We start from the raw sequence: 21,118 nt of genomic DNA, 5'->3' as shown, positions 1-21,118 counted from the left end.
TGTTCTATTAATGTGTCAGTTTCTGCACTCTCTTGTTGAGGACCAAAGTAACAAAACTCAATATCATCCCAAACCTTCTTCCCATCTGATACTGACCCACGCAAAAGAGCACTGTTCAACTCATTTAACTTTAGTGCTGGACTTTTTGCATAATGCAATCTTCTCACTAACTTCTGCATTTGAGTATGATGTACTGCCAACATCCTGAAATGGTGAAAAACACTTTGACAAACTTTCCTAGAAAGACAAGCCAGAGAATGACCTTGCAAACCAGTATTTTTTCTCACTCTGCAAGGGTCTAGTCCTTGCAGCACCTTAATCTTTTGTTGAACACTTTTTTTACTATATGCTCGTAAAAAATCGCATAATTTATCAATAGATTCTTGTCGTACACTGCAAATACTACTGCAATCCCAAGTGTACACTGGGTCTTTAGGACGTCTCCCTAGAGCTTCATCAGCTATCACTTCTTCTGCATTTCTGGGAACCATTTTCTCTTTCTCAATTGGACAACCATTTCTAACCTCATAAGCTCGACCACTGGTGTCAACTGCATGCAACAAATCATTGGTTTGAAAATAACTCTCTTCATTAAAAAAAGGCTCAGAACTTGAACAATGTTTCCATTCCCCTAAAAAAACATCACAAAAATTACTTCTGTTAATTACTCTTTTCCTTTTACTTTTGGCCTTCATTAAATGGATTGGTTTATCTAGTGATCGAATTCTGTTTAATACTAAAATGAATAATTTCCTTTATACTTCAAAAGCCTTTTCAACAATGGTTTCAATATGCTTCTTCTTTTTATAAAATAGTGCTCTCTTTTTATATTTCTTCGTATCTTTCAGCAAATTATGTACTATTCTCTTGTAAAATAATTTTTTGTGTATTTCTTTATACTGATTTTGTCTTCTTTTACCATACTTCGTGTCCTTTGACTGTCCATTTGCTTTTTTTCTTTTCCTATTATTTTGAGCATTTTCTCTAGTTGAAGCATTCTCAGTGGTTTCAGCATTCTGTACATTCTGTCTGGCCCTACGAACATTTTTAATAAATTGCATTGTGATCTTACCAGAAGATGTTGTCTTTTTAGCCACATTATGTTGTTTATCCAATACTTGTGGTTGATTTTTCTTCAAGTAACTGTCCTTCTTCTGTTCTTTTCTTTTTCTTACTTTGTCCGGCATGATAACTTTATTTTAATGGTGATAAACAGTATCTGTAAAAATTAATCATAAATAAATGTATATTAATATCTTTATAAATTATACTTTTCTATTACTATACAAACACATTTTATATCAATACTGACTAAGAAATTATAGGCCTGAAGCACAAGTGTGAAGGTGGTTAGACCACTACATGCATAGTGCATAGCTGTTTGAAGCACTCCATGCCCTAAAGCCTGGCTCACTGCATGAGTACATGCATACTGACTGTATGATTACAGTACTATAATGGGAGACTCTGGGTGAATTCATAATTGGTTGAGTTTTACTTTAGTGTATGGATTACTACATGGTACAGAAAGAGTCACTATGGGTTTGCAACAGCAGTCACAGTGTGTTTGCTGGATTGTATGGATAGTGACTGGGGAATTGGAGTCCTGAAGCACAAGTGTGAAGGTGGTCAGACCACTACATGCATAGTGCATAGCCGTTTGAAGCACTCCACGTCCTAAATCCTGGCTCACTGCATGAGTACATGCATACTGACTGAATGATTGCAGTACTATAAGGAGAGACACTGGGTGAATTCATAATTGGTTGAGTTTTACTTTAGTGACTGGATTACTACATGGTACTGAAAGAGTCCCTAAAGGGTTGGAACAGCAGTCACAGTGTGTTTGCTGGAGTGTATAGATAGTGACTGGGGAATTGTAGGCCTGAAGCACAAGTGTGAGGGTGGTTAGACCACTACACGCATAGTGCATACCAGTTTGAAGCACTTCATGCCCTAAAGCCTGGGTCACTGCATGAGTACATGCTTACTGACTGAATGATTACAGTACTATAAGGAGAGACACTGGGTGAATTCATAATTGGTAAAGTTTTACTTTAGTGAATGTATTACTACATGGTACAGAAAAAGTCACTATGGGTTTGCAACAGCAGTCACAGTGTGTTTGCTAGAGTGTATGCATAGTGACTGGGCAATTGTAGGCCTGAAGCACAAGTGTGAAGGTGGTTAGACCACTACATGCATAGTGCATAGCTGTTTGAATCACTCCATACCCTAAAGCCTGGCTCACTGCATGAGTACATGCTTACTGACTGAATAATTACAGTACTATAAGTAGAGACACTGGGTGAATTCATAATTGGTGGAGTTTTACTTTAGTGAATAGATTACTATATGGTACTGAAAGAGTCACTATGGGACTGAAACAGCAGTCACACTGTGTTTGCTGGAGTGTATGTATAGTGACTGTGGAATTGTAGGTCTGAAGCACAAGTGTGACGTTGGTTACACCACTAAATGCATAGTGCATACTAGTTTGAAGAACTTAATGCCCTAAAGCCTGCCTCACTGCATGAGTACATGCTTACTGACTGAATGATTACAGTACTATAAGGAGAGACACTGGGTGAATTCATAATTGGTTGAATTCTACTTTAGTGAATGGATTACTACATGGTACAGAAAGAGTCACTATGGGTTTGCAACAGCAGTCACAGTGTGTTTGCTGGAGTGTATGGATAGTGACTGGGGATTTGTAGGCCTGAAGCACAAGTGTGACGGTGGTTAGACCACTACATGAATAGTGCATAGCTGTTTGAAGCACTTCATGCCCTAAAGCCTGGCTTACTACATGAGTACATGCATACTGATTGAATGATTACAGTATTATAATGAGAGACACTGGGTGAATTCATAATTGGTTGAGTTTTAGTTTAGTGAATGAATGAGTACATGGTTTTGAAGGAGTCTCTGTGGAATAGCAAGAGCAGCCACACTGTGTTTGCTGGAGTGTATGAATAGTGACTGGGGAATTGTAGGCCTGAAGCACAAGTGTAAAGGTGGTTAGACCACTACATGCATACTGCATAGCAGTTTGAAACACTTCATGTCCTAAAGCCTGGGTCACTGCATGAGTACATGCTTACTGCCGGAGTGATTACAGTACTATAAGGAGAGACACTAAATCTGGTTTCTAATCCAACCAAAATGTGAAAACAGAATAGGTTTTTAACCAGTTATATGTCTGCAAACACATGAAATACCAAAATGCTTCTCTACAAATGATTCCTAAATGCACACAGACTCACTGTGTGATTCTAGACAAGCTACACTATCCCTTACATTTTTCAAAAATACATTTACTAGTCTACAAGACATAAGGTGACTGCACACATTCTACAAAATGTTCTACTACATATTAGTACCCAAATGCTTCTCACAAAATGATTCCTAAATGCACACACACTCACTGTGTGATTCTAGACAAGCAACACTATCCCTTGCATTTTACCAAAACACATTTACTAGTCTACAAGATGTAAGGTGACTGCACACATTCCACAAAATCTTCTACTATACATTTGTATCGAGTGCTTCTGTTAGAATGATTCCTAAATACACACAGACTCACTGTGTGATTCTAGACAAACAACACTATCCCTTGCATTTTACCAAACACACATTTAGTAGTCTACAAGACGTAAGATGACTGCACACCTTCCACAAAACTTTCTACTTCACATTAGTATAGAGTGCTTTTCTCAGAATGATTCCTAAATACACACAGACTCACTGTGTGATTCTAGACAAGCAACACTATCCCTTGCATTTTACCAAAACACATTTACTAGTCTACAAGATATAAGGTGACTGCACACATTCCACAAAATGTTCTACTACACATTTGTATAGAGTGCTTCTGTCAGAATGATTCCTAAATGCACACAGACTCACTGTGTGATTCTAGACAAACAACACTATCCCTTGCATTTTACAAAAATAAATTTACTAGTCTACAAGATGTACGGTGACTGCACACATTGCACAGCATTTTCTACTACACATTAGTACCAAAATATTTCTCTCAAAATGATTCCTAAATGCGCACAGACTCACTGTGTGATTCTAGACAAGCAACACTATCCCTTGCATTTTACCCAAACTCATTTGGTAGTCTACAAGACGTAAGATGACTGCACACATTCCACAAAATGTTCTACTACACATTAGTATAGAGTGCTTCTCTCAGTATGATTCCTAAATGCACACAGACTCACTGTGTGATTCTAGACAAACAATACAATCCCTTGCATTTTACCAAAACACATTTCATAGTCTAGAAGGAGTACTGCATTTTAGTGTAGAAATGTGACTCATTTTGCACATACATAAACAATGACTGATTTCTAATTCTACCAAAACATGAAAACAGCTCAGTTATCTGTCTGCAAACACATTAAAAAACACAAATGCTTATCTCAGAATTGTTTCTAAATGCACACACACTCACAATAAGATTCTAGACAAACAAGTACTCCCTACACTTTAGCAGGAGAAACACATTAGTCTGATTAAAATCAAAATGGACCACATACATCCCCTCACAATTAAATAACTCACCTTTCAAATTGTTTTGTAGATTAAGAAGTATGTCAGTCACACACCAGATTTTCTTATACATAATCTCTGCACTGTGCACCTGTCAGCAAAACCAAAGAATGGCAAAGTTTCCTTCTCATTTTGCACACATATGCATGTAAACATCAAATCACATTTCTTCCCACATTAATTCAAAAGCAAACACACATTTCTATTGATTACACATTTCAACCCTTTCCAAATGACATAAATTTGAACCCTACCCCCAATCTGCCTTCTGCCTGTCACCATAGAAACAGTTCATGGAACTCTTAACTGAGCACACAGGTCACAAGTTCAGCACACAATGTTGCTAATCAAAACAGCAAGTGTGCTTGACTTTTCAACATATCAGCTTATCCTATGTAATGTTCCTTTCAATCAGTTTTTGTTAACCAATAAGAATCATGCGTTTAAAAAACAGAAACATGCACCCTAGTTTTCAGTGTAGAATGTTGTCAAACAACCATTCATTTCTTTTCTTTTTTCAAAACTGCATCTTATCCACCATTTTAGAAAAACCTTACTTTACAAACTGCCATTTCATTTACAGAGACCATCTGAGTGCATCCATACCTCCCTTAAAGATACTTAGAGTGAGGATTGTGGGACACAGCTATATTTTCTGGAGCCAAAGGTATGCAGAAAACAAAGGCATTCACAAAGACCTAGGTTTGCCAACTGTAGACATTAAATGGATTGGACTGCCAACTGTAGACATTAAATGGATTGGACAGAGAGGGTTAAAGTGGCACCAATTGATGTGATTGGTAAAATCCTTCTTGCATCTCCAACACTCTGACCTCATAATTGTGCACTGTGGTGGCAATGACCTAGGCACTTTGAATGGGGTAGGTCTGGAAATGCTTATCAAGGACACCTTTGCAGGATTGATGGCACTTTTCCCCCAAACTGCCTTTGTCTATTCTAACATATGCCAAAGGCAGAAATGGAACTGGTCCAATCAATTTTGTCAACAGATTGAGAAAGCTAGGAAACATGTGCATGTGAATAAATCTGTTTCTGCTTTTCTCCAAGACTATAGAATGTGGTCCATTTACCACAACAATCTGCGTTTCAATATGGATGGCATCTATAGGAGAGATGGTGTACATTTTACAGATGAGGGAAACAGAGTCTTCCTCATAAACTTTAGACTCTGCATCAGTACTTACTTGTAGGTACCAAAACTCTGTCAATAAACACAATGGCTCTTTTTAGAGCCACCCAAGATCTAAAGACATAAGCTTGATGTATATCTCCCCAATTTTTTATTTTTTTTGCTTGGAGTCACGCACCCAACACATTAGAATCATGAATCCGACGCATAGAAGTCGTGCACCAAACGCGCTGGTGTCGCGCACCATACAAGTTAGTAGTTGTACATCCAATGCGTGCATACCAGGGGGCCACGCTGAGACCCACGCTGGATGCGCGACTCCTAATTTTACTGTAAAAAAAAAAATAGCCCCTATCACTAATTTTTATTATCCCCGGGGACCCCATCCCCAGGGGCTTATAAAAAACTTTGGGGACCGTGGGGGGAACCCCAACGCCACCACGGTCCCAGCCGGCTCCCCGCGTCCTTCGGGAGCCGGCATTGCTTTGCCACATGGGGAGCTGCTGACATGCAGCACCCCATGTGGGAAAGCAATATGGTTTGGATTTTGAAAGAGAGAGCAGGTTTCCCTGCTCTCTCTTTCAAAATCCAAACGAAGTTTGCTATGGGAGGGCGGGAGATTCCCGCCCTCTCATAGCAAACAGTGTCCTGGGGGTGGGCACCCCAGGACACTGCAGGAGCTGGCCCTGGGGTATGGCGGTCCCCAGGGCCCTCAAGTGCTCCAGGAGGGGGGCCACACAGCCCCCCTCCCTCAATACATAAAGCCCTGGGGGTGGTGGTCCCCGGGCTTGGGGGGGCCGTTGAGCCCCCTCCACAAATTATACTGGGAGGGGCTTTCGAGCCCCTCCCAATTTATTTAGTAGCCCCGGGTGGGTGGCGGTCCCTGCGGCAGGGGGGCCACTCTGGGCCCCCTTTAAATTTAAACATTTTGCCCCCGAATTTAGCCCCCCGGGGGGATAATTATAAAAAAAAGCTCAGTTTTATTTTTATTTTTTTACGACAGGATCCGCGCACCCTGCGCGCACTTTGCGGTTTAAAAATTTTTTTAAAAAAAAACATTTGGGGTGCCCTGGGAGTCCTTCTGGGACCTCCTAAGCAGGTCTAGAGGGTCAGGGTATTTCTACCCTGCCCCCTTTATACGTTTTGCACACTTATTCCACAGACTTCTTCAGCCTCGCTTCTACCGAGGCACAAAATGGCTGCCAACAGTTCCTGGTTTCGAATGTTGACAACCACTTGACAGCCAAATAGCTTTCAGCGCGTCATCGGGAGGGTGCGCTCAGGGTGCACAGATCCACCACTCCCACAGATATATATGTACTTTTGACTGTAATAGGAACTACTGACCAGATTGACACCATTTAAGCAAAAGGCATGAGTCTGACCTGAGGACTACCTCTTTGCCAAATTTGGTGTAATTCCGTTCAGCAATTCGGGCTGTAGCTGCGGCTAAAGGTCCTAAGGGAAATTGCATGGGGAAAACATGTTTTGGGATCCCCCTTTTTTCTCAGCCCCTGCTACACGAATCATCCTGAGACTTTCAGGATAGGAGCAGACCGAAGCTGGCCAAAAGTTTTTAATATTTCGCGAAGATTCGTCAATCGGCGCCAAAGTTATTGAGAATAGAATGTTGCAGATTTCCTATGGAAAATAGGTCCTAACTATAACTACCTACTGCAACCGCCAGTAGGTAATGTATGTGTATATATATCTGTATGTGCGTGTGTGTGTGTATATATATATATATATATATATATTACCTACTGGCGGTCGCCAGTAGGTAGTTATAGTTAGGACCCCTTTTCCATAGGAAATCCGCAACATTCTATTTTGAATAACTTTGGCGCCGGTTGACGAATCCTCGCGAATTTCTCAAAATAGGTGGGGCGCTACGCTCCGCTCCTACCCTGAAAGTCTCGGGGGGATTCGTCAAGCGGGGGCTGAGATAAAAGGGGGGTCCCAAAACGCGTTTTTCCCATGCATTTTTCCATAGGACCTTTAGACAGGGCTACAGCCCGAACGGCTGAACAGAATTACTAGAAATTTGGCAGAGAGGTAGTCCCTAGGTCAAGGAAGTGCCTTTTGTAGGTTTGGTGTAAATCTGTTCAGTAGATTCTGAGAAAATAGCCTTTAAATCAATATATATATCTGAGCCAGCTTACGGTACGCTTACCGTAAGCTTACCGTACGCGTACGGTGGCGTGCGCGAGCGCGATTCTGATTGGCTGTTACATCTAAGTAAACATTCGAATCGGTCGAAACCAGGAAGCGGCGGCCGCCATTTTCTCTCTCGCACTCTGAGGGGGGGCTGTAAACAAAGGCAAAAAACATATAAAGGGGCTGTTTAGACAGCACCCATGCACATAGCCATGTTAGTTGAGTCCTCAAAGATCCCCTAAGGCCAAAAACGGTAAATTTTAATTTTTTGAAAATTTCGCCGATTACGCTTACCGTACGCGTACGGTGCGCTTACGCTAAAAATTTTAATAAAAAAAAAAAAACACTCTCCGTGCATGGCGTATTATTGTCATCACTTACAAATAAAATTTAACAGATTACCTATCACAAGGAAGCGCATAATATGTCCTCCATGTGCGCACGGTGCGCTACGCGCACCGCGTGCCCACCTTGCGTGTACGGCACTAACTGCGTAAAGTGGGCGCGCAGAGGATTGCGGTCGCGTGAGTTATAGTGGCCTGCACTAACTATAACGGGGGAATTTCATTGGTTTTTTATCAGTAAAATTTCCGCTAACTATAACATGTGTGAAACCTATGGTTTTTTCAGTGAATTTGCAAGGTTTTTTAAATGCTAATTCCTAACTATAACGTGTGTGAAACCTATGGTTTTTTCAGTGAATATATATATATATATATATATACATATATATATTACCTACTGGCGGTCGCCAGTAGGTAGTTATAGTTAGGACCGTGTTTCCATAGGAAATCCGCAACATTCTATTTTGAATAACTTTGGCGCCGATTGACGAATCCTGGCGAAATTTTCAAAATAGGTGGGGCGCTCCGCTCCTACCCTGAAAGTCTCGGGGGGATTTGTCAAGCGGGGGCTGAGAAAAAGAGGGGGTCCCAAAACGTGTTTTCCCCATGCATTTTTCCATAGGACCTTTAGTCCAAGCTACAGCCCGAACGGCTGAACAGAATTACTTGAAATTTGGCAGAGAGGTAGTCCTCAGGTCAGGGATGTGCCTTTTGTAGGTCTGGTGTAAATGTGTTCAGTATTTGCTGAGAAAATAGCATTTAAATCAATATATATATATCTATAGGCGTGCTCCGAGCGCGTACGGTAAGCTTACCGTACGCGCACGCTGCCGTGCGCGAGCTTAATTCTGATTGGTGGTTACATGACTCTAAAAATTCGAATCGGTCGAAATCAGGAAGTGTCGGCCTCCATTTTGTGTGTCTCACACTGATAAACAAAGGAGGAGAACGTGGAAAGGGGGCAACGAAGAGAGTTGCAGACCCCCTAGCGTTTGTCAGGGGGTCCAAGAAGGTCATAAAAAATGAGAAAATAAATAATTTTTATTTATTTTTTAAATCGCGTGGTGCGCGTACGGTAAGCTTACCGTACGCGTACGGTAGAAAAAAAACACAATAAAAAAAACAGAAGTAAAAATCAAATTTAAGTGTTTAGATATTAAGGGGCTCTAAAAAGAGCCGTTGTGTTTATGAAGTGTTTTTTTTGTGGTACCTACAAGTAAGTACCGATGCAGAGTCTAAAGTTCAAGAGGAAGACTCTGTTGCCTTCATCAGTGAAATGTACACCGTCTCCTCTATAAATGCCTTGCATGTTGTAATGCAAGTTGTTGTGGTATATCGAACCCATACCATAGTCTCTGAGGAAAGCAGAAATAGATTTGTTGACGTGCTTTCTTGCTTTGTCAATCTGCGGACAAAATTGGTTGGACCAGTTCCACTTTTGCCTTTGGCATATGTTAGAATATACGAAGGCAGATTGAGGAAAAAGCGACATCAATTGTACAAAGGTGTCCTTAATAAGCATTTCCAGACCTACACCAGTTAAAGTGCCTAGGTCATTTCCACCACAGTGCACAATAATAAGGTTAGGCTGTGGGAGATGTTGAAAGGTTTTCACCAAAGGCAATAATTGGTGCCACTTTAACCCTCTCTGACCAATCCATTTAATGTCTACATTTGGCAAAGCAAGGTCTCTCACCATACCTCTGTTTTCTGCATACTTTTCACTCCAGAAGACATGGCTGTGACCTACAATCCACACTGTGAACATCTTTCAAGGAGATCTGGATGCACTCAGAAGGTGTCTTTCAGTAGAATGGCAATATGAAATGAAAGACAGTTGTAAAATGGAGGCATACATATTTTTTTTAAATAAAAAGAACTCATTGGCTGATTCAAATCTTTTTACAGTAAAACGTAGGCTGTATGTGTACATTTTTAGAAGCATGTTTTGTATTGGTTCAGAAAATTGTGTTCCCACAGAAGATTAGTTTGGATTTGCTGTTAGGTTGGACAGGTGAAGCACTCTTGCTCTTTGGATTTGAAACACCAGCAGTTTATCCTGTAGAATCATGCTTAGTATTCACAAGTGAGTGGTGTTTCAGGTAGCAGTGAGTAACGCTAATACATTCAACATCACTAAGGCTGATTTTTTTTGCTGGAGTGTAGTCAGTCACCAAGGTCACACATGTTCATGGTCTCAAAAAGCTGTTTGCACATGTGCTGTTTTCTGTATCTGAAAACTGTAATGAAAATGTATGCGACTGTTAGAGTACTTAACACTTGCAGAAAAAAACAGTAGTAAGTGTGCTTTGAAATTGGCAAGCAAATTTCATCTTCTGCCTAAAATCACAGAAAACAGTAGTAAGTGTGCTTTGAAATTGGCAAGCAAATTTCATTTTCTGTCTAGAATCACAGCATGAGTCTGTGAGCACACAGGAATTGTTGTCAGAGATGTATTTCGTGTCACTCTGGCTCTTTTTGGATGTATCCATGCATATGTCTCTTGTAACTGAAAATACACAGTCTGCATAAGCAGACTCTTAGCACACACCCAGCAGTTTATCCTGTAGAATCATGCTTAGTATTCACAAGTGAGTGGTGCTTCAGGTAGCAGTGAGTAACGCTAATACATTCAACATCACTAAGGCTGATTACTTTTGCTGGAGTGTAGTCAGTCACCAAGGTCACACATGTTCATGGTCTCAAAAAGCTGTTTGCACATGTGATGTTTTCTGTATCTAAAAACTGTAATGAAAATGTATGAGACTGTTAGAGTACTCAACACTTGCAGAAAAAAACAGTAGTAAGTGTGCTTTGAAATTGGCAAGCAAATTTCATTTTCTGCGTAGAATCACAGCATGAGTCTGTGAGCACACAGGAATTGTTGTCAGAGATGTATTTCGTGTCACTCTGGTTCTTTTTGGAAGTATCCATGCATATGTCTCTTGTAACTGAAAATACACAGTCTGCATAAGCAGACTCTTAGCACACACCCAGGAGTTTATCCTGTAGAATCATGCTTAGTATTCACAAGTGAGTGGTGTTTCAGGTAGCAGTGAGTAACGCTAATACATTCAACATTACTAAGGCTGATTTCTTTTGCTGGAGTGTAGTCAGTCACCAAGGTCACACATGTTCATGGTCTCAAAAAGCTGTTTGCACATGTGCTCTTTTCTGTTTCTGAAAACTGTAATGAAAATGTATCAGACTGTTAGAGTACTTAACACTTGCAGAAAAAGACAGTAGTAATTGTGCTTTGAAATTGGCAAGCAAATTTCATTTTCTGCGTAGAATCACAGCATGAGTCTGTGAGCACACAGGAATTGTTGTCAGAGATGTATTTCGTGTCACTCTGGGTCTTTTTGGATGTATCCATGCATATGTCTCTTGTAACAGAAAATACACAGTCTGCATAAGCAGACTCTTAGCACACACCCAGCAGTTTATCCTGTAGAATCATGCTTAGTATTCACAAGTGAGTGGTGTTTCAGGTAGCAGTGAGTAACGCTAATACATTCAACATCACTAAGGCTGATTTCTTTTGCTGGAGTGTAGTCAGTCACCAAGGTCACACATGTTCATGGTCTCAAAAAGCTGTTTGCACATGTGCTGTTTTCTGTATCTGAAAACTGTAATGAAAATGTATGCAACTGTTAGAGTACTTAACACTTGCAGAAAAAAACAGTAGTAAGTGTGCTTTGAAATTGGCAAGCAAATTTCATTTTCTGCCTAAAATCACAGAAAACAGTAGGAAGTGTGCTTTGAAATTGGCAAGCAAATTTCATTTTCTGCCTAGAATCACAGCATGAGTCTGTGAACACACAGGAATTGTTGTCAGAGATGTATTTCGTGTCACTCTGGTTCTTTTTGGATGTATCCATGCATATGTCTCTTGTAACTGAAAATACACAGTCTCCATAAGCAGACTCTTAGCACACACCCAGTAGTTTATCCTGTAGAATCATGCTTAGTATTCACAAGTGAGTGGTGTTTCAGGTAGCATTGAGTAACGCTAATACATTCAACATCACTAAGGCTGATTTCTTTTGCTGGAGTGTAGTCAGTCACCAAGGTCACACATGTTCATGGTCTCAAAAAGCTGTTTGCACATGTGCTGTTATCTGTATCTGAAAACTGTAATAAAAATGTATCAGACTGTTAGAGTACTTAACACTTGCAGAAAAAAACAGTAGTAAGTGTGCTTTGAAATTGGCAAGCAAATTTCATATTCTTCCTAAAATCACAGCATGAGTCTGTGAGCACAGAGGAATTGTTCTCAGAGATCTATTTCGTGATACTCTGCTTCATTTAGAATTGCATTCGTATGAAAGGGGAAGCTTGTTTTCTGGAAATGTGATGGTTAGCATTCAGCCCAAAACAGTATCTCAAATAAGAGGCAAATGCTAACATATTTGAAATCAACATGGTAGATTTATTTTTCTTCCACTCTTGCAATGGGTCATGTAGTTGCTACATACAAAAAACTCATATTAACCCTTACCACACATGTAGTTTACATACATGTTTACAGTGTTTAAGCAGTTATGTAAGGGTCCATTCAAGTCTCTCTTGCACCTGACAGTAGACAGTCTCCAGAACCACACTCTTAGCAGAGAGCTAGCTGTTTTTCCTGTACACTCATGCTTACTAATCAGCACTGTGTGGTGTTTTAGGTAGGAGTGAGGAACGCTAATGCATTGAACATCACCAAGGCTCATTATCTTTGCTGGAGTGTAGTCAGTCAGCCAGGTTACACATGTACATGCTCTGAAAAAGCTGATTGTACATGTGCTCTTTTCTGCCTCTCTAAACTATAAAGAAAATGTGTCAGACTGTTAGAGTAATTAAAAGTTGCAAAAAAAAAAAGTAAGTGTGCTTTTGAATTGCAAATGAAATATCGTGTTCTGCCTAGAATCACACCAAGAGTCTGTGTGCACACAGGAATTGTTCTTAGAGATTAAATTTGTGTTGGTTTTGTTGTGTTTTTCACTTGTAGGAAAGGGGTAGATAGTGTTATAAGATTAGAAAAGATCATAACAAATATAGTAATATAATTAAATTACAAAAAGGTATTTTTTTTTAGTTTCTTTCAGGTATTGCTGCAGAGCAGTGAAGGAAATATAAGATGCCTATAAAATCAAGAAAGCGAAAACAACAGAAAAAACATGTATATTTGAAGACAACTGGAGGACCCAAGTTAGTTGAAGATGCTCATGTTGGGAAAAAGAAAAAGTCTTCTGGTAAGCAGACAAAGGAATTCTTTAAAAATATATTCAAAAAAAGGAAAAATTTAAAAAATGTCCTCATTGGAAAAACTGTTTCAAGTAGAAAACAACAGGACAATAGTGAGAATTTACTAAATGCTAATGTAGAAGCACAAGCAATAAAAATTGACTTGAAAAGAAAATCAGCATTTAAAGAGATCCGTAGGAAAATGTTTCAGAGAAGAGTGATGTGCAATTTGCTAAAGGATGTGAAAAAATATAAGAAAAGAGCTAAATTTTACAAGAGAAAAAAAGATATTGAAGCCATTGTAGCTAAGGCTTTAGAATTAAAAAGAAAACTATTCATTTTAATTTTGAACAGGATGCGTACATTAGATAAAATGGTCAATGTAATGAAGTCACAAAGCAAAACGAAAAGAGTAGTGAAAAGAAATAACTTTTGTAAAATGTTTTTAGAAAAATGGATGCATAGTTCAAGTTCTGAACCATTTTTTAATGAAGAGAGTTATTTTCAAAGTAATAGTTTGTTGCATGCATTTGACACCAGTGGCCGAGCTTATGAAGTGAAAGATGGTTGTATAATGGAAAAGGAGAAAATGGTTCCAAGAAATGAGGAAGAAGTGATGGCGGCTGAGGTTATGGGGAGACGTCCTAAAGCCCCAGTGTACACTTGGAATTGTAGTAGTATTTGTACTGTGCGACAGGAATCTATTGATAAATTACGTGAGTTTCTAAGAGAATATAGTAAAAAAAAGTGTTAAACTGAAGATTAAGGTGCTTCAAAGACTAGATCCATGCAGAGTGAGAGAGAATACTGGTTTGCAAGGACATTCTCTGGCTTGTCTTTCTAGGAAAGTTTGTCAAAGTGTTTTTCACCATTTTAGGATGCTGGCAGTACATCATACTGAAATAAGAAAATTTGTGAGAAGATTGTATTCTGCTAAAAGTCCAGCACTAAAATTAAATGAGTTGAATAGGGCTCTGTTCCGTGGAACTGTATCAGATGTTCAGAAGGTTACTGATGAAATTCAGTTTAGTTACTTTGGTCCGGAACAAGAAAGTGCAGAAAATGACACAGTTATTGAGGAAAATGTGGAAGAGAATGTAGAACCCTCCGTAAGTAAGAAATTTGAAGATCATATGACAAAATTTGCTATCACCTCTAATGAAAGACCAAATATTACTTGTATATGTTGCCGGAGAAGCCATTACAAAAATCAAACAAGGAATGTTGATCTGTTTGAAAAAAGTGAAGAAGAAGATAATTATCAGTGGAAGGATTTTGCAACATATATATTTCTTGAAAAATGTTTTGATTTGGGTGAAGATCAGCGTATTTGCAAATATTGTTATAACAAGTTAGAAGAAAATAAAATGCCTGCTAGAGCTGTACATAATAATTTAGAACTGGTTGATATTCCAGTTGAACTTTCTGATTTAAATACGTATGAGTCTATACTCATTCAATGTGTTCATCCGTTCCAGACCATAGTACGTATGGAGCCAAAAACCGGTAAATTACCTCCTTCAGATTTACAGAGAGGTTTAAAAGGAAGAGTGGTCTATTTGCCGTTGGATTTGAAAAAAATATGGAAACTATTGATGCAGATACTTTGGAAACTGAACCATTAGTTATTCTGGTTAATGGTGTACCTACGAAGAATAAGAAAATTTGGCAGGAGCTGGTAGGTGTACGGAAAGTACAAAGAGCAAATTTATATTTGAAAAGGAATAATAAATGGTATGAATCAATTTATATAGATGAAGATGAAGAAGATGTACTAGGAGACACAGAAACACCAACTGGGCAAATTGAAAAAGTTGACAAGTCAAAAGAAGAAGAAATTTATGAACATTTCAGAATACATCCTCTTCATTCAAAAGAAGTAATGGCAACACCATTGATCTGTTTCAAATGAAAAAAGCCAAAGGAACTCCCATGAGTGTATGGGAGGAGAGCTTGGAAGCTCGTTTTTGTCCCCAGCTGTTTCCTACAGGAGAAGGTGGACGATACGATGAACACCCAGTACAGAATCCTGCTTCTGAGTATCAGACTACAAGATTATATGCAGAAGATCCAAGATTTCATCAAAGTATTCCATATTTGTTCCATCTGTTATTTGAAAGTGACTTGTCTGTACTATCTTATGCAGTGAACCACATTTTAAAAAGTGGAACACATCTACATAATGTGTCTGCTAAGGATTTTATGAACAAAGTGCAGCAGCGAGATGATCATTTGGAATCACAATTGATCAATCTGATGGCTTGTCAGTGTGGGACAAATGAATATTGGTACCGACGCCATGGAGAATTGAAATGTATGTTACGGAGTTTAGGAACTCCTACATGGTTCCTAACCCTAAGCTGTGCCGAGTACGCTTGGGATGATTTACTCGATTTTCTACGAGAGGCAAATTCAAACATTATAAACATCGAATACAAGACAGCAGGAGAACTGTGCTCATTGGATCCGGTTAATGTTTGCAGATATTTCAATCATAGATTTGAGGCTATGATGTCCTTCATCTGCAATAAAAAAAATCCACCTCTTGGAGAAGTTGTGGATTTCTTTTGGAGAAAAGAGTACCAAGCAAGAGGTGCTCCTCATATTCATATGCTGTTGTGGATCAAGGATGCTCCAAAATTTGGAACAGATGCTGATTAAGCAGTGTTATCTTTCATTGAAGAATATGCAACATGTGCTATACCTAAAAGCACAGAAGAGAAAAAGTTAAAAGAGCAAGTTTTACGTTTCCAAAGTCATCGGTGTGGAAAATACAGTCGACGGAAGTACAAGACCAAAGATAAATTCTACACAAAATGTCGATTTGGATTTCCTAGACCTGTTCTTTCAAAAGGAAGAGTCAACAGTTTTATGTCAGCTGTGCGACATACTATTACAAGAAAATCTCCCAAAAATACGTACAACCTAAGAAGAAAAGAAGAGTCAAAATATATAAATGACTACAACCCAGTCATTTTATCCATGTGGAATGCTAACATGGATATTCAGTATGTGGCAGACAATTCTATTGCTGTTGCTCGGTATGTCACATCTTATTTCACTAAATCTGAGAAAACGGAATTGAAGGAAATGTGGGAAGAGATTTCTCACGAGAAGACTGTCTGTAAGAAGCTGTACAGTTTCAGTTTAAAGATGTTATCACTTCGAGAAATTGGATCCTACGAATGTTCAGAGAGGTTATCATCTGCAAGTCTGTACTCGAAATCAAGAAGAATAATTTGGGTCAGTTTAGGCCTTGCAGGAATGCGAAATCGGGTACTGAAATCTGTTGGAGAAATTGAATATTTGGCCGAGAACGACCCAGAAAGTAGAGATATTTTGAAAACAAACATGTTGGACACATATTACCCTAAAAGAAGTCATCATCTTGAGAACATGTGTCTCTATGAAGTGCTGCAGAACTACATTTTTTCACGGAAAGCCACAGAAGACATCAACAATGGAAAATATAAAGTCATTGGTGAGGAAGGATGTTTGGTGAAGCAAACAAAATGAAGTTTGATTAATCACAGGAAGCTGAGTTGTGACACTACTGACAAAAAGGAATTTTACTACTTGGCACTTTTACAGCTGTTTAAACCATGGTGTTCAGAGGACGAACTACTTGGAGAATTTCAAAGCTATGAGGATTCATATAATGCATGTAAAGATACCATTGAATGCAGTATTTTCAGGAATTATGTCCAAATGTTAAACGAAGAAATTGAACAGGATGCTACAATTGCAGCTGAAGTAGCTAGAGACAGTTCTCAAGACAGCCAAAATTCTGGAACGCTCAGTCAAGATCCACTAGGACAGCCAATCTTAGAAAATGAAGCTGCAATAGCCATGACTGAAGTGGAAAGGGCTATGAATCAAGCTCAGGAAGATTTAATAGACTTACCAAATTTGGAACAACAACTGAATGAAGAACAACAACAAATTTATGAAGAAGTCAGAAAAAAAATTGATCACGGATTACTACATGAAAATAAAGAGTGCACATGCACATCATTTGAACCAATTAGGTTGTATGTGAGTGGACAAGCTGGAACTGGGAAAAGTTTCTTAATTAAAGTCATCAGAAGCTACCTACAGCAAAAAACTGATTCAACTTTATCTTGTGTTGTTACTGCTCCAACTGGGTTAGCAGCATATAACATTAAAGGAATTACTCTCCATCGCTTGCTAATGTTACTAGTGGAGCATGAGAACAAAATAGAATATCACAAGCTAACTGGCGAAGCATGCTTCGAAGTTTCAAGAGTGTTGAAGAAGATGCAAGTTCTCATTATTGATGAGGTAAGCATGGTATCAAACTTAATGCTTGCCTTTGTGCATTTAAGAATGCAGCAAATTCTAAAGAGAGACTATGACGTGTTATTTGGTGGAAAACATGTTATAGTTTTTGGGGATCTTCTACAGCTTACTCCAGTTAAAGGACAACCAGTGTTTAATACTGTGACACATGAGGACACGAAGAAGTCATTAGGAAGCATTGGTAATGCGAATATTTGGTCATTCTTTGAGTACAAAGAACTCACTACCAATATGAGGCAAGCAAACGATGAAGAATATGGAAGTATTCTGAAAGATATCAGAATTGGACTACTCACAGAAGTTGGCAGAAAAGCATTACAGAGTCGGTTGCTACATAATTTATTTCCAAGTGAAGAAATAGTTGCAGAGAAAATATACAAGAACATTGCAGAAAAAAATACTGTAATCTGCTTAATGCCAACACTACGTGAATGCTCAATATTCAATGAGGAACTTTTGAAATTGGAAAAGGAAGAGATTAAGAAAATGGAAGCAGTGGACAAAATCCAACATGAAAGAATTACTATTACATTAACAGGCGAACTGAAAAATAAATTGGATTCTCTAGAGAAGAACATTTCAAAAACAGCTGGATTAGAAAAAAATCTATATCTTTGCATGAACTGTCGAGTATTTTTCAGGAGAAATTTGGATGTTGAAAAAGGTTTAGTAAATGGAGCTATGGGTAAAGTTGTGGGTTTTGTTAACTACCAGAAAAAAGAAGAAATTGAGTTTTTAAAAATAAAATTTGATCAGATTGAAGAGGTAAAAGACATTAGTCATTGTTCAGTCCGTATTTTGCTTGTGAAAGACTTATATGTACGGAGGAAGCAGTTTCCATTTTCTCTAGCATATGCTGTAACTATTCACAAGTGTCAAGGATTAACTGTTGATAGTGCATTTGTAAACATTGGATCTACTGTGTTCAAAGAAGGTATGGCTTATGTTGCTCTGTCACGAGTAAAAACATTATCTGGTTTATTCATGATAGACTTTGATGACACAAAAGTTAGTGCAGATGCAAATTGTGTAAAGGAGTACAATAGATTAAGGAGAACCTATGCTCCTCATTTAGGTCAGTATCCTGTTTTGGAAAAACATGTTGTTTGTCGGAAAAGGAGATTTGAGAATATCTGTAATGAGGATGTAGAGAACAGAAAACAAAAAAAGAGTGATGTGACTGCAAGCAAAAAGAAAAAGGACAATGTTGAAGAGGTTGTTGGTTGTCATTTTGAAAATAGCTCTGGTGTCAACTGCTACGCTAATGTAGTGCTGAATGTTGTATTTTATCTTGAAAGTTTGCAAGAGCAGATAATAGAAAATCATGAAAAAAGATTCTGTTCTGTGCTAAGTCTTGTTTATGAGAAGCTGAGTGTTGATAAAGCTAAAATAGAAAGTGCGACTGAAATTAGAAATCTATTAGATGTATGTTCAGGACGAACACAGTTTTCTCAAAATGTCCAGCAAGATGCACTGGAATTCTTGATGTACATCCTTTTGGTACTTGAAGATGAAGGGATAGAAATTGAAAATTTGTTTGGTCTCTGTTATAAATGGGAACATAGTTGTGAAAACTGTTTCTACACATGCAGCTCTAATGTTGATTCAGAAAGGTTTATCTATTTAACATTGCCAGAGACTAAATCAGTGACTTTTAGTAAATTAGTTAAAGATGCCAATCATAGCATGGAATGTTGTGAATGTAAATCTGACATGTTTTCAACCTTACTTTTAAAGAAATATGGCGAGTATGTAATTTTAATGATGCAACGTTGTAGAGCTGATGGAACAAAATTGGACACTTTAATAAAGAAATTTAAAGGACAGCAATTATCAATTTCTGGAAAAAATGTTGTCACAGTTGCAATAATTTTCCATGATGGGCCTATTGTAACTTCTGGTCATTACACAGTTTTTCTTAAATGTGAAAAAGGCTGGACACTGTGTAATGATTCTCAATTGGTTTTCAAGCAACGTTTGCCTTTTGATTTAGCAAATTCCTATTTAATTTTTCTGAAACCAAAATTTTAGACAGAAATTGCAACATCTGGACAAAACATTTTTACAATTTAATTGGATTATCATTGGAAATGTCATCAAAAAATATTTTAAAAATTACCATTTGGCCTAAAGGAAAGGTAATAATTTGCATTGTGGACTTCTTTGACACAAATTATTTTGGTGATTATGCTTATGCAACAGAATTTTCAGACGATATTTATTGGAATTAGTTATTGTTCTTAGGTGAGATTCTTATTGCAAATGTTACTTTTCTATTATGGTATGTTTTAGTGAGAAGAGATTCTGGGCTTTTTTTAAACAATCTTTCAGATTGTTTTTTTTTTTGCCCGCTGTTAAGTGATGAATGCAATTGCTTTCACGATTTACAGTGAAATGCAATATATTCTGAAAACAGCAAAAAAAGGGCAACATTTTTTTTGTTGAAATATGAAAATATGTGCACTGTATTCTAAAATGTATTGTTAAATATTAATACTTTTTTCTTTTTTAACAGATTTAGAAAGGAAAAATCTGAAAAATAAACTTCTTTATAGAAAGTTAAATAAATCATTTATTTTTAATTAAGTTATTTTGATTGGCAGGTAAGTGTGAAATTTCTGGAATTATCACACATTTACTTTAATGCTCACTTTTTTTCACTACTCTTCTCTATGCTTTTCTCATTTCTGTAGTAGTCCCTCAAGGACCTTGTAGGGTGATTAAAAAATGTTTGTTTTTTAAAAAAAAAAAAAAATGCGCGTACCGTACGCATACGGTAAAAAAAAAAAAAAAGTGAATAATTTTTTTTTAAAAAAGTTAAGAAGTAAGGTTGGCTTTTAAAAGAACCATTGTGTTCATAAAGGGAAAGAGGAAAGAAAGAATGGGAATACTAACAAGAACCACAGATGTGCTGGTCTATCCTATTGTTTATTAGGGAAACACTGGTCTTCGCATGAACAATTAGGCCATAACATCTTGTGCACCTCATTGAAACCCTCCCAAAACGAGGGTTTAAATCCAGAGGAGCAGAAGAGGGTGATGCTACCACTGCAGAGGAATAGCTCAGCTGAGCTGCCGAAGATGTACTCGGCTGAGCTTCTGCGGGTGTGCTCGGGTGACTTACTGGAGATGTTTCTCCAGTATGTCGAGCATAAGTCCTGGGATGTTTATCCCTAATGTGTCTAACCATAGAGTGATTACCAAAGGAATACTTCTTCCTTGGATTCCCTCTAGATAATACAGGCTCACAAAGTGAGCAGGTGACTAAAGGAGCATTTACCTTTTTCTGCCCCTCTGGATAGGTAAAATATTCCCATACAAAAGAAGTCTTTTGTTTCCTCCTTCT

The sequence above is a fragment of the Triturus cristatus genome, chromosome 2_1 (genome assembly GCF_964204655.1).
Source record: "Triturus cristatus chromosome 2_1, aTriCri1.1, whole genome shotgun sequence".
NCBI classification, from domain to species: Eukaryota; Metazoa; Chordata; class Amphibia; order Caudata; family Salamandridae; genus Triturus; species Triturus cristatus.
The sequence above is the reverse complement of the archived record's forward strand: the minus strand, read 5'-3'. Positions refer to the sequence as shown.